This window comes from Drosophila takahashii, chromosome 3R (assembly GCF_030179915.1).
Source record: "Drosophila takahashii strain IR98-3 E-12201 chromosome 3R, DtakHiC1v2, whole genome shotgun sequence".
In the NCBI taxonomy this organism is placed as follows: domain Eukaryota; kingdom Metazoa; phylum Arthropoda; class Insecta; order Diptera; family Drosophilidae; genus Drosophila; species Drosophila takahashii.
In genome coordinates, this window is record NC_091681.1 from 3,262,679 (window position 1) to 3,276,849 (window position 14,171).

The 14,171-nt window shown below is 39.9% G+C and overlaps 1 protein-coding gene and 1 long non-coding RNA gene across 4 annotated transcripts in view; both read left to right on the forward strand.

Annotated features, from left to right (window-relative positions):
* Dbp80 (putative ATP-dependent RNA helicase Dbp80) overlaps positions 1 to 14,171 on the forward strand; it is a 254,168-nt gene that overhangs the window by 211,667 nt on the left and 28,330 nt on the right. The gene's annotated exons all lie outside the window — the stretch shown is intronic.
* Positions 8,770 to 9,763, forward strand: LOC138913602 (uncharacterized). The gene is made up of 3 exons (XR_011419396.1): positions 8,770 to 8,840; positions 9,059 to 9,134; positions 9,576 to 9,763. It is a non-coding gene; the product is annotated as an uncharacterized lncRNA (long non-coding RNA).

The following is a 14,171-nucleotide window of genomic DNA, read 5'->3' on the forward strand; positions in this document are numbered from 1 at the left end:
ACTACGTTCAATGCCCCTTTCCTATGCTCAATCTGGAAATCAAAAGCTTGCAATTTTAAACTCCACCTTGCCAGTCTTCCTGACAAATCTTTTTGTCCCATGAGCCACTTTAAACTAGCATGATCCGTGATTACTTTAAAAGGCATGCCTTCCACATATGGTCGGAATTTACTAATACTTAAAATCGCAGCATAACACTCCAGTTCCGTAATGGAATAGTTCCGCTGAGCTTTATTCAACTTTGCAGACATGTATGCGATTGGATGCTCTCCGCCGTCCTCGTCGGTTTGAAATAACACGCCTCCTACTCCCGTTGTGGATGCGTCGCATTGGATGGTGAAAGGCTTGAAGAAATTCGGTGTTATCAGTACTGGCGCAGAAACCATGCTGGTTTTCAGAGCCTCAAATGCTTTCACTCCTTCCTGGTCAAGTTCATATTTCTTAATCCGATCTTTTTTTAGACTCTCATGGAGCGGCGCCGCCGTTTGTGCGTAATTCTGAATAAAACGCCGATACCATCCGGTCATACCCAAAAATCTCCGCATTTGCTTGGCGGAAGTGGGCTGCGGAAACTCTTGAATCGCCTGTATTTTTGCCTGGTCTGTTTTAATGCGACCTCCGCCTACAATATACCCTAGATATTTAGCTTGGCTGTAGCAGAATTTACTTTTATCCACGTTAATCGTCAGCTTTGCCCTCCTCAAGCAGTCACTGACCTGCCGCAACATATTTAAATGTTCCTCAAACGTAGGCGAACATACCAACAGATCATCGAGATATACAAATACATGCTCCCGTAGTGCAGCTGGAATAACTTTGTCCATTAGTCGACACATTCTCTGTGCTGCATTGCATAAGCCAAACGGCATAACCGTAAACTGATACAACGGCCGACCTGGCACCGTGAATGCTGTTTTCTCCCTGCTCTTGGCTTCTAAGGGTATTTGCCAGAAGGCGTCTTTCAAATCGATTGCTGAAATATAATATGTTTCTTGCAGCCGACTCAATAAGCCCTCAATGTGTGGTAAAGGGTACGCATCTTTTATAGTCCGAGAATTTACTTTGCGGGCATCTAAGCAAAGACGGTTTTTCGTGCCTTTCTGCACCAAGGTGACTGGGGAGCTCCAGCTACTGTTACTTTCCTCAATCACTCCCAAACTTAGCATTCGATCAAGTTCGGCAAACACCAGCTGTTGTTTTGCTGGCGAGATGGGGTAGTGCCTTTGCTTAATCGGCAGATTTTCCTGGGTAACTTCTATGACATGCTCTTCTAAACCAGTCTTCCCTAAGCCCATGTCTGAACATGATGGAAAGGTTGCCACAAGTTGGTTTAAGATGGTTTCCTGTTCTATCGAGAGTTTATGCGGAGTGTAGGCGGTCTCCTGTCGTGCAGGCTTGTCTTCTTCTATGGGTGCCACTGGATCTACCTCGGCTACCCGCACGTAGCGCTGTCCTGGTAGAGGAAGTCCAAACTCCTCCCAGAACTCAATCCCAAAATAAAACGACTGCTGTAAGGCTGGCACTATCAAGAACTCTAGTTCTTTCGTTTCTCCTTCCCATTCTACTGGTAAGGTAATCATGCCCGTAACCTGGGTTTTTCCCCCGCTAGCGGTTTGGACGTTCTGCTTTGTTAGCTTTTTCACCTTCTGTTCCCGCCCTTGCAAAAACACCTCCGCTCCTTTTCCAATGCAGTTGGCGCTTGCTCCGGTGTCGAGTAACGCGACTATCTCCTCGCCGTCTACTCTAGTCTTGGCAAACAAGCGGTTGTCGTTTTTAAGGCTGACAATGGAAGCCACTAATTTTTTCCTAAATTCCCGTGTGGTATCCCTAGAATGATGTAGGTGTTGGAGCTTCTTGTCCTTCCGGTGCTGTCTCTCGTCCTCTTTTTTATCGTCCGGGTTAAAGATGCGTGCGCGAGCCGCCTCATACTCCGTCTTCCGCTGCTGAAAGGATTTATGCGGAGAAATCTGCGCCGGGCTCGCGATCGTGCTCTCTATTGCTTCTGGGTCTCGTTTTTCTGACCGGGCGCCCCGAAGTCCCTGGTCAGACCCTTTGATAAAAAAGGAGCCTGCGTTGAGTGATACGAATCACTTTTGCCACAGTAATTACACTGGGTGTCATGGAACCGGGCTTGGCATCCTGTCCCCTCTGCTTGGTTGCGATGGCGATAGAAATCGGCCGGCTTGTTGCAAGTGTAACACAAATATGTGTGAAACGGGGATGTGCACTCTCCTCCTGCTTCTGGCCCGCTCCCTCCTGTGAAAACTTTCTTGTTTGTATTTTGCCGGAATGGGTTCGTCCTGCTCGGCTTTTCCGCATTCGCTCCCTGCGGTCGCCGGTCTTTTTGGAACGCCTCAAGTTGGTACTCTTCTGATTCGCTGTCTTCTTCTGACTCGTTGACAATCTCGTTGACGTGTCGCGGCCGTGCTCTCTTATCTCTTATCCACTTCTCCAACCGTCTTCCCTTCTTTTTAAACTCTGCTAACGAATCTATTGGAGAAGCCAACATAAATGCTCCGAGTTGGGAGTTCAAATTCTCTTTCAAAATCTCCACCAGATCTGATTCCGGAATTTTCCTTCGCATCTTAAAATGCAGATTGTGCATTGCCGAGATGTAATCGTCCAAACTCTCATTATACCCCTGGTGCCGCTCCACCAGATCTTTGATGGTAACATAATCGTTTTCCGAGGCTGAGAACGCCCTGGTCATTTCTCGTGTCAGCGAAAAGTAGCCGAATTCGTACTCCTCAGCTTTGTCTTCTAACAGTTGCCAATACCACTTTAAGGCGGGGCCTGTGAGTAACACATGAAACTCTCTGAACACCTGTTCCTCCGTGCACCCGTATAAATCCTTCATCCTTTCCACCCGAAACAGAAAACTCTCCACGGACATACCCCTGGCAGTGGCATCAAACTTGAGATTCCACTTGTCGAGTCTGGCGTTTTGATTTCCAGCTGATCGACTAATGAGCTGTGAAACTTCCTGCATACTAGTAGTCTCTCCCCTCTCTCGTTCATTCGGAGTAGGCGGATCCCCTGAAGCCTGTCCAGGATATCTTGGTGGTTCTGATCCTGAACTCATCCCTTCGTGATTCCTATGTCTGGTATCTCGACCATTTGCTGTTGGTTCTTGTCCCCTTGCTAGTTGTGGAGTGGAGCTATTGCCTCCTGATAAGTTTCCGGATCCCTGTGCTTCGCTTACTTCAGCGACTCGCAACTGGAGATTTATCATTTGTGTGTTTAACTCTGTGATCTGCGTTGCGAGTGTTGCCTTTAGTTCGTTGCCTTGTATAATAATGGCTGACATCATCCTCTCCAACCTACTTTCGGAGGTGGAATGACCTGGTGTTCGGGAGCATGCTGGACCTTCCTTGCGGCTGGCCTAGCCGGTTTGTAACTCCCCCTACGGCTCCTAATGAGTCGTCCATCCCTGAGTTGTTGCAGTCCGCCAGACTTCCCAAATTATCGAGCTTACTGCTGAAGCTCATCGATTGATCGTGTGCTGGATCTGTTGAGGTGCTGGTGCTCGCTGGTTCCTGATCTCTCCTGGTATCGCTGATTCTTGCCTGACCAGCCTGTCGCGCCGCTAATGTGGATGCCCGTGCCGATCTAGTCCGAGGTAATCTTATCGCGACCTGCTTCCTTTTTCCTGCCATCAATTCTCACTTATATAATCTATTCGTTAGCTCAACTCGTACCTGACCTACCTTACTTTATATTCTCCTACGTTAAACTCGTGCCGTGGTAATAAGAAACTGACTGGCACGCGCCCTTCAGACGGTCAACCAAACACATAAATATTCAAGAATAAAAATAATTGAGGTAAATCTTCAAATTACCCCAGTGACGGTCAATGACAATGACGACTATATATGTATGTGGACGTATGGGTGTATTTATGCTGACGACACTTCTTTTTATGCATACGCTGTCTTTCAATGGACAAAGACTTGGCAAAACAATAAATAAAATTTTAAATCGGGTTTGCTGGTATGATTGGGTATATACGGGTCAAGAAACCGTCCAAAATGAAGCCCCCGAAACTACATAAAAATCCCTAAACAATAGAAATCCATGGATGAATTCAACTGGCCTCCACCGGAGCTACCAGTTCCGTCCATGTCCTACTGATCTCTTCCCAGGACTACAGCCTCCACCGGAGTGCTGATTCCCCGTAGAAGATACTGTCCGAACCCCCTCCCCCCGTCATCGGAAAACAGCTAAGCTCACTCATAGACAGACGAAAAGAGCTTTATTCCAAAACAGACACTAGGAACTGCCTCGCTGCTTCCTCTCTCTCTGGTCTCGAACCTCTCGAGCGACCTGGCATCGCCTAGTACAAACGGATAGCGTCGGCCAGAGAGATATATTTCGTCACCCGCCCTTGTAGTTGTGGTATCCATACAGACTCGAACCTCTCGAGCGACCTGGCATAGCCTAATACAAACGGATAGCGTCGGCTGTATGGATCCGGTCAGTACGCCCCCTCCCCCCTAGTCATGAGAACGCTGATCAGCCACGTAATCGCAACATCCTGACACCGCCAGTTGTTACGCCGCAGCCTTTGCAGCAACTCAGCTTGATCTGGACTCGAACCTCTCGAAAGACCTGGCATAGCCTAGTCAAGCGGATAGCGTCGGCCAAAGGAAGCCCTTGAATTTAAATCCCTACAAAAAAAATAAAAAGTCGGTCTTGCACGTAGTGTTATAATAATATTATAAAAAGGAACACTCATATTTCTCTCCGAACGTCTTAGTAATTTTTGCCATGTTCAAACAAAGGATATCTATGATTTTAAAAAGGAACCAAAGTATAAAGTCATACCTCAATTCTGAGACAATATTCCTATTGAGAGGCCTTCTCAATTCTGACTGTCGCAGAAGTTGCGGACTTTACATTCTAAACATTTTGCAATCTACCATAAAACAAAACAACAACAAACAGAAATGATTTAAATTACTTATCTCCCTTGCGTTAACCATAGCGAAATTAAATTTTGGTATTTAGAGATGTGGGTTATACCGAAGGTAGAAGGTACACCAACTCAGACACCATAAGTATCTAAATGGTGGATCCTACAAAAATTCCTTAAAGAATATACAAAAGTCCTCCGTTGGGCGCCAATTCTGTTACGTCGGCATATTAGTGCCCCAGTCCTGAGAAGGACTTGGGCCGAGGAAGTTGCGTCCTGAGCAGGCACGCTGGCTGCCGGCTAAGCTCGCCGTATTTGGGGTGGGTTCTTTGGAAGCCACTTCCTCTCCAACATAATGAGAATAAATTTATCGTGCCTGAAAAATGGATAGAATTCGTAAGGTCCGTTGGTCTTCTGTCTGCACTGCCCCACAAGCTCAGCTGTAGCTTGATCGTAACACGATCGGGCTGTGTTTCGGCCACATTCCCTCCCCTTCACACGTTCGTGTGCCAAATGGATCGTCGCGGGCCGCGCAACACGATCCCCTAATGTCGCGGTCGTCAGTCAAAAGTTATGTCATTGTTCTTGACCCCTTCTTCCATGTTTACCAGCTCCCCTTTTAATTGGTTTCTACCAAGACATTATAAAGTTTGATTTACATTATAAACTTTATTGTAGGAAATATTGGCAAGTGCCACTTATGAGTAACATTATGATTGGTATTACATATGAAATTAATTGTAGTTGACAACAAAGATTGTTAGCGGAGAGTATCGAATTTACCACCTGTATAAGGTGCACACGTCAACAAATTGCTGACTATTCACGACTACAAACGTCGCTCTGAGGCTCTTATGATCGTTCATACGAACACAAGGCTGATACTCGCCGCTGAAAAATCAAGGTGTTATTAAATTATAAAAAAAGTTATAAAAAGGTTAACCTACGTCAAGATATGATTAAAATTAGTTGGATTATATGGTAGTGTGTTTTTTTTTTGTTGAATAATTGTATTGGACTTTAACTAATTCATCAGACGGATGACAAAGGTATTAACTTCACCAAGAAATTTATTTGAAAAGCTTTCAGAGTAAACATTAGTGTTGGGTATTGTAGCACAAACTAAGGCCTTTTCTACTTTATTACAGTGTATGAGCGGTGAAAAGTTAAGACGGAAGGTCTCAATGTATAAAAGTTCCAAATCATTTATCGTTATAGGTGAATTTACTTTAGACAGAATATATTTCACTTTAATATAAAAATGTGGTTCATTTCTGAGAGTGACCGCGAGGGCCTGTGTATTAATCATGGTGTATGTATATATATATATAAATATGTTTCTGGTAAAAAGGAACCGTGTTCCGGCAAACTTACCCCTTTAAGTCCTGGGCGATGAGATCTCGACGCTCTGGATCATTTGGGTTGGCGATAAATATTAAATTAAATTGGGCATATATATATATATATATGTATATGTATGTGTATGTGTATTAGTGCACTTAAAAATAATATTTATTTTGGGTGTAATTTATATCTTGGACATCGCGTCTTTCGCGTAACTATTAATTTTCTTTTCTCATAAACACTGAACAGACAATTAAAAAAACTATGAGAACATGGCGGGAATAAAAGAAAGCGGCACTCGGTCATCCAGGTGAACTCCACGGCGGTGACTTCTCGCTGAGCTTCGTATTACACATGCACGTTCGTTGTGGTGGCTGGATTGGGTTTTCAGTGTTGTCACTGATAATTATTTGTTTTTTTTTTTCTGTTGTTTGGTTCTTGTTGCGGTTGTTGATTGTTTTATTTTTGGTTTAGTTCACTTTATTGTTGGTGCTTAATCCCGGTTTCGCTCGGGCCAGTTAGCGGCAGCGGTTACGATCCTTTCTAAATCGTGTCCGTGATCCCGACGGAGTTGTACGGATCTTTTGTACATCCTGAGTCCTCGGAGGACTATAAGGACCATTATTAACACTGCTATCAGACACAAGACATTAAACACTTTTACAATTTCGTCCTTGTGGTCTACCACTTCGACATTATTTATAACATTGGCAGTGTTGCCTTCCGCTTTTGAAACTTTGGATCCCATTTTGCTGTTTTGGGTCCTTTACACGGAGTTTATGTGCAACGCGAAACGAGGATTCATGTTCACTCTTTGGAACTTTCCGTCGAACGGATTATTTTGTTCTTTGCGCTCGAGTTGTAATAGTACCGGCCGTATCTGAGAATCTGACTGACTTCTCCGTGGAGTTTTAGTTCTTTTATACAGCAGCTGAGCTTTTCTTTTTGCTTCCGGGTTCTTATTTTCGTACCTAAGTGTTCCCATCTAGGTACTCATTTCCCCTTTTTCTAGCTAACTGGCACTCTTTGGATTTAGCTGTCGTCAGCTCTCGGGTTCATATCAGTCTTTCGTTGCTTTGCGGACCGCTATATTTTTCCATTGAATTGCCCAATTGGTGCATTATATTGCATTGTGCAAAGCTGGTCTTTCTTTCTTCTTTCGCAACTTCAGAGACTGTGGCTTCTGCTGTCCCCCTTTTTGACTCGCTTCCCGCCCTAACCGGCCCTCGTAACATGCTGTTTTAAATTTAACAGCCCTAGAATTAACAAAATCGGTTTCATCGACAACCACATCTCTTGTAACGAAAAAATTTTAATTATCAGCATCCCACAGTTTTTGATTATTTGATTAGTAGCCCACTAAAATAGCTTTGTATTATTTATCACCAAATTTTCCCTTTTTAATTTTTTTGTGCTCATATACAGTTGCACCAAACATTCTCAAATGTTTTTAACCGGGCTTTTTATTGTGCCACATCTCGTAAGGGGTCATCACGCTATTTATTACTGCTCTACTAGGAATTCGATTAAGTTGCAGTTAACACTGCTTCACCCCAAAAACATTTGTCAAGTTGTGAACCACTTACCATGGCACGAGCTTTCTCTGTGATGGTTCTAAATTTTGATTAGGGCATATAATAGGGGTAAGACTTATCTGACGGACTTGATGTTAAATAGGTGGTTTGAAAAAACTATTCAAAAAGGTCGGCTATGGTCTGATCAGTGTTTGCGGCGGAATTTTCAAATTTAAGTGTTAATAGGTAACTGGAAGATTGTTAACATAAAGCGTAGTGTTAAGAAAATTATAAAACTGTTTCGAATCCAGTCTAAACTGTGTCTTGCAAGGAGCTAAATAGTTTTTATAACACAGCGTTAAGCACGGTAAAATCCGACCGGACACTTAAGTATCTGGAAAAGGCAGCTTGCGATCCGGAAGCTCTAAACTTGTTGTAGAGTCTAGACATCAAATTTTAAAGTCGTGACAACTCTTTACTAAACCACGGAGGTTTGTCAAAAATTTTAGGATATTACATAGGAACGCATGTATCAAAAACTGCGTTTAATACATTATAAAATATATTAACAGCTTCTGTCATATTAGTACATAAGTACACTCATAAAAATTAATTTCTAAATTTTGGAAATCTCGCCATTGAATCGGCCTACCTTTGAAAATAGAAAAAAAATTTCTTGTTATTAGAAAATTGTCCTTTGAATACAGAAAACCTTTCTTGATGGAAAAAATTCAAGAAAGAATTTTTCTTAAAAATAGAAAAATGAAAATCTCATATGTTTGTTTAGCCGTCGCAGCCAAAACATTTTTGTACGTATTTAAGGACAAAATCACCTTTGAATATATGAATGAAATGACCCTAGAATATAGGAAAGTAGCCATTGACTTCCTTCGGCTGCCGAATGTTAACGACAAGAAAAACGAAGTGGGACGAAGGGCCTACTCGCCCCGACTACTACCCGGCTACCGACTTCTCTGATCCCCCGAGCGTCAGTTGTGAAAAAAATTCGTGAGTGATGGACGTGATTTTCAAGCGGATAAGAGGTGAAGCCTTTTTCCGAATTTTCAAAGGTATGTAAATATGTATATAATTTTTTGTATAGCGGGCGTACAATTGTATGTATGTAATTAAAGGATAAATTTCAAATCTCTTTACCAAGCGTATACCAATTTAGGTGAATTGTTTTTTAGCTAAGAGCTACGTACATACATACATTTGTACATAAATTTGTGGGTGTACAGTTCTATAATAACTTTATCTTATTACCCGCATTTTATTTATTTTTCAGAGTGAAAATACCTGCAGTTGCTTCAGCCAAATAATTTGTTTGTCGAAGCTGTAATTTTGTTTTAAAACCTTCTAAGGTAAGAAAAATATGTTGTTTTTGTTTGACATACTTTTGTATGCATGTAAATATCTATGCATGTACGCGGCTCACCCGATCTGAAACCCGATTTTCAACCCTTTCATATTCTGCTCCTCTCTCTCGCTCGCTTGACCTACGCGTCGCGACGTTTCTCTCTTCACCTTCTTAAAACTGACACGATCTGCCCTGCTTACATTCGGTCTCCCTTCGCGCAAAGGACTGTATGTAAATATATATGTATGTATGTACGTGTCTCTCCCGTGCCTCTCTCTCTCTGAAATTCGATTTTCAACCCTTCATTTTCTACCTGTCTTGCTCCTCTCTCTCGGTCGTATGTCCAACGTGTTTGTATTTTGGCTATTATTAACATTACATTATTTCAAAAAAGTTGTTTATCTAAAAACAAATCATTGATATCCCAATAACTCTTTTTTTATAGATGAGGAAAGGCGAAGAAAATGGATCACCTTAGGTCATATGAAGTTCAACAGACCTTGGGTAATAATAATGTTTTCTTGAGTCAAAAATGTGTTATTTAAAAATGTTTAAATGTTAAGTGTTAAATGTTTTAAATGTAAATAAATATAATATGCAAAAGAAAAAACCAAGTTGCATTTTATTTTTAGGGTTTCAGTGTTAATATAAAACTTCCTTTCAAGAAATATTATTTCTTAAATCAAGAAATAAAATTTCTTGAAAGGAAATTTAAACAAGAAAGAATTTTTCTTGTTTAAAAGGTGCCTTTCTAAAAAACCCTTTCTTGTTTTAAGAAATTTAATTTCTTGAAACAAGAAACAAACCACCTTTGAAACAAGAATCGCCTTTCTTGTTTTAAGAAATATTTTTTCTTGTTTTTATGGTGGCTTTCTAAAAAACCCTTTCTTGTTTTAAGAAATTTAATTTCTTAAAACAAGATATATTTTTTCTTGTTTTAATGGTGCCTTTCAAAAAAACCATTTCTTGAAACAAAGGTGAGGTCGCCTTTGGCAAAAATTCAAGAAAGAATTTTCTAGATTTTAAGGAAATTCTTCGATTTTTTTTTATGAGTGTAGTGATTAGACCAATCCGAGTAAGCTATTGATAAGTGCAAAGTTTGCTCTACGAAAGCAGGGGATGCGTTTAGCTGACTTTTCAGATATTTCATTTAATTTTGTACCTGCGTCAATAGTCAGCTCCAGCGTTGGGTGATATAGAAGTAAAGTATAAAAGTAATTGCAGAGGCTCTAACTATGCAAACACAATCTGGACTTGAAACAAAGCATAGATCTAGAGGTGATAATCGATATTTCCTCTACTTTCGCATTAAACCAAATTTCGAAGAGGCTTGGACACCGAGGAGAATTTGTGATTCTTGCCGCTTGACATTACTTAAATTGAGCGAAGGCAAAAGGTATGTTTTAGTTTACGATGTTTTGTTGAAAGGTCCTCCATTGTTTTCTTGACCTAGATGCTAGTTAAAGTTTGACACGCCAATGATTTGGAGAAAATCATCTTGTCATGTGACAGATTGTTATGCATATTGTTATATTGTTATGCATCGGACAGAACGCAAAATGGAAATACGCGAAAGTGCGTTGAGTGACACTTCCCTAAATTCATTCCGCTAATGTACCATATCCAGTATGTCCCGACAAAATGTATAATTCTACTTCTTCGGATAGCTCTCGGTGAGACCCTTTTAATGCCCTTTCCTCACCAGAGCTGAATGTAGCATTTTGACATTTTTTGGTATATGTTACATATTTCCCATATATTTTCAAGTGGTTCTAGAGGTGGGAGAAAAGAGCATTCGACAATAAATGCTACTACATTTTGATATTCTCGTGCCTAAAATACCAAATATCTGAGTATTTTTTGACTATCGACAAAACGGCCATCGCAAAATTTACGAAATTATCAAGGCCCACTATAGATGATTTCTCTGCAGAAAAAAAAATTACGAATAACTGCAGTTAACAAAACCTGACCAATCTTTTGCCGCTCAGGTTTCTCACAGGAAGTAAGAGGCAAAAAACCCCCATATCGATAAGACCACCGAAGGATTGCAAAATCAACAATAAAATGATCCCAAAAAAAGATCTAATGTGCATTTCATAGCAATATATAATGCAAACAAAAGCTTAATAAAACATTCAAATTTTTATTGTCCATGGTCAATACATTTGATGGTTCAAATCTCCTGCTTGCGTATTAGCATTTGAGAAATTATGCCCATATCTCAGGTTTTGAAAAATGTCTTCCTCATGAAAAGCTTTCAACGCTTTCCTTTGTGTTTCCGTGCCTGCGCTGTTTCTCTAGCTGTTTCTGAATTTTCAGCAGAAAACACATGACAAAAATAAGATAGTTTTTGTTAGCATTGAATATTTTGAATTTAAAAGCAAAGCACATCTGTTTTCGAAATAATAAATGCTGAATGCTAAATGCTTTCCCGTGCGGACAGGAAATAGCATTTTTTTTAATACCGAAAAAATACTACAGTATGTACATCAGTGTTAAATAAAAGTAAAAAAAATGGGGTTTCTCTAGAAGGGGAAGGCCTGCTGTGATATGTACATAAATTTTACATAGGAAATCAAGATAATTCTAAAATTGCATTGTACATATAAATGTGTATAAAATTGTATTCTGAATTTAGGTTAGCTGTTATATTGTTTGTTTTCTTCAATATATTTATTAACTATATAAGGAACTATCTTTAATAAGAAATGCCATAAAGAAACGAATTACCTTTCAAATGAGTTATAAAAGGCAGATCGGTTCAAATGAACTACCATAAGTCTTAAGATAAAAAATGTCTCAAAGTATTCCAATCAAGCCTATTTCTACAAAATGGTTCGTGCGTTCTTTCGAATCTTTCGAAATATTTTGAATAAAACCAAATAATGTTGTGAAGATATTCTTAGATAGTTAGGGATTGATTTTTATCATAATATGATGGACGTTGATGCACTACGAGCAGTACAAACAAGTGGCCCAACGATACCAAGCACGTGCTTGTTACGCGCGGGACCCTTTATCAATTAGGGCAAAAATGCGAGTTCGCGAGGAAAAGACATGAAACCAAATACTACAAATACTACAACTAAGATTGAAGCAAATGAGATAAAATTTTAGTTTTTAATACGGGGATAGATGTTGAAGTGCAAATTAAATGATAAAGATTGTTATAATTTTTACATAGAACACGAAAAGGCTCATGCAGAGTAAAATTTGATGTACATCGAGGCAAATTAAGAGGGTAATAATTTCGTGTTAGTCTAACGGGAACATTAAAAGTTAAACGGTTTACCAGTTCTACGGAATCAATATCACCTCTTATAAGATTTTGCATAAAAATAGTACCAAGCATTATTCTACGGTTTTCAAGTGTAGGTAAATTAAGCAATAGTAATCTACTCTGGTAGGAAGGTAGCCTTACGTTTTGATCCCAGTTCAAACTACGAAGGGCAAAAAGAAGAAATTTTTTTTGCACCGACTCAATACGGTCGATGTGCACTTGATATTGTGGACTCCAAACTGAAGAACAATATTCCAAAATAGGACGGACAAGGGAGGTAAATAATAATCTGGTTGTATAAGGGTCATCAAATTCCTTTGACCAACGCTTTATAAACCCAAAAACACTCATAGCTTTATTGACAGTGGCCATTATGTGGCAATCAAATTTAAGTTTTGGGTCGAGAAGAACACCTAAATCGTTAATTGAATATATACGGTCGAGTGGTGTATTTTGAAGAAAATAACTAACAAACGTAGGAGTGCCCCTGTAAAAAGTCATAACGTTGCATTTAAGGCAGTTCAGATTTAAAAGGTTGTACTCACACCATCCCTGAAAACAATCAATATCTGACTGTAAGTTGAAACCGGACCTTACATCTTTATATGATAAACAAAGCTTAACATCGTCAGCGTACATTAGTACACGAGAATGAGCTACGATAGAGGGAAGATCGTTAATAAACAAAGTAAACAGCAAAGGGCCTAAATGACTACCTTGAGGAACTCCAGATGTCACGTTGATCATTTTAGAAACAGCGCTCTTAAATATAACCCTCTGAGTCCTACCATTCAAGTAACTTGAAATCCAAGTTAATAGATTACATGGGAACCCAAGCTGATCTAATTTGAATAAAAGGAGAGAGTGGTTAACAGAGTCAAAGGCCTTACTAAAATCTGTATATATAACGTCAGTCTGCATGTTATTCTTATATCCATTTATTACAATAGATGATAGTTCAAGAAGGTTGGTGGTGGTCGATCTTCGCTTAACAAAACCATGCTGACACGGTGATATTAGCGAGGAACATAAGTGCTGCAAATGAGAAGTAATAATACATTCAAATGCTTTAGGAATTGCCGACAATTTAGAAATGCCTCTATAATTCTGGGCATCCGCCTTCGCACCCTTTTTGTGGAGTGGAATAATGAAAGAGTCCTTCCAGATAGTTGGAAAAACTGATGATGAAATAGACAAATGAAAAAGTTTAAGAATCGGTTTACAAATGGTTGAAGCACAAAACTTAAGCACACTCCCAGGGAGTCCATCAGGACCGGGAGAATACGTTGGCGTTGTTGTTGCTAAATCCTTTAAAAGAGAACTTTCGGTAATTACAGGGGTAAAAATACAATTAGCCCTATTTAAGTGGTTAGGGTAGGTAGGGTTTGACCAAGCAGCCGAACTATAAGTAGTTTGGAAAAACTCGGCAAATAAGTCCGCAATTTCAGAATCCGACGATGCCTCTTTTGAGTTTAAACGTACCGATGAAGGCAATGCCGAAGACTTACGCTTGGCATTAACGAAGTTATAAAACTGCTTCGGATCATTTGAAAACTCGAATTTACATCGATTTAAATACATGGAATAGCAATGACTGTTGAGAACATTAAAATCTGAACGAGCCACAACATATTTCGCAAAATCAGATGGCTTTCCCGTTTTTTTATACTTTTTATAAGTGTTGGATTTAAGATTTTTAAGTCTTTGAAGCTCATTGTTGAACCAAGGAGGCCTGTTTAGCTTCGGAGGCAGACTGTC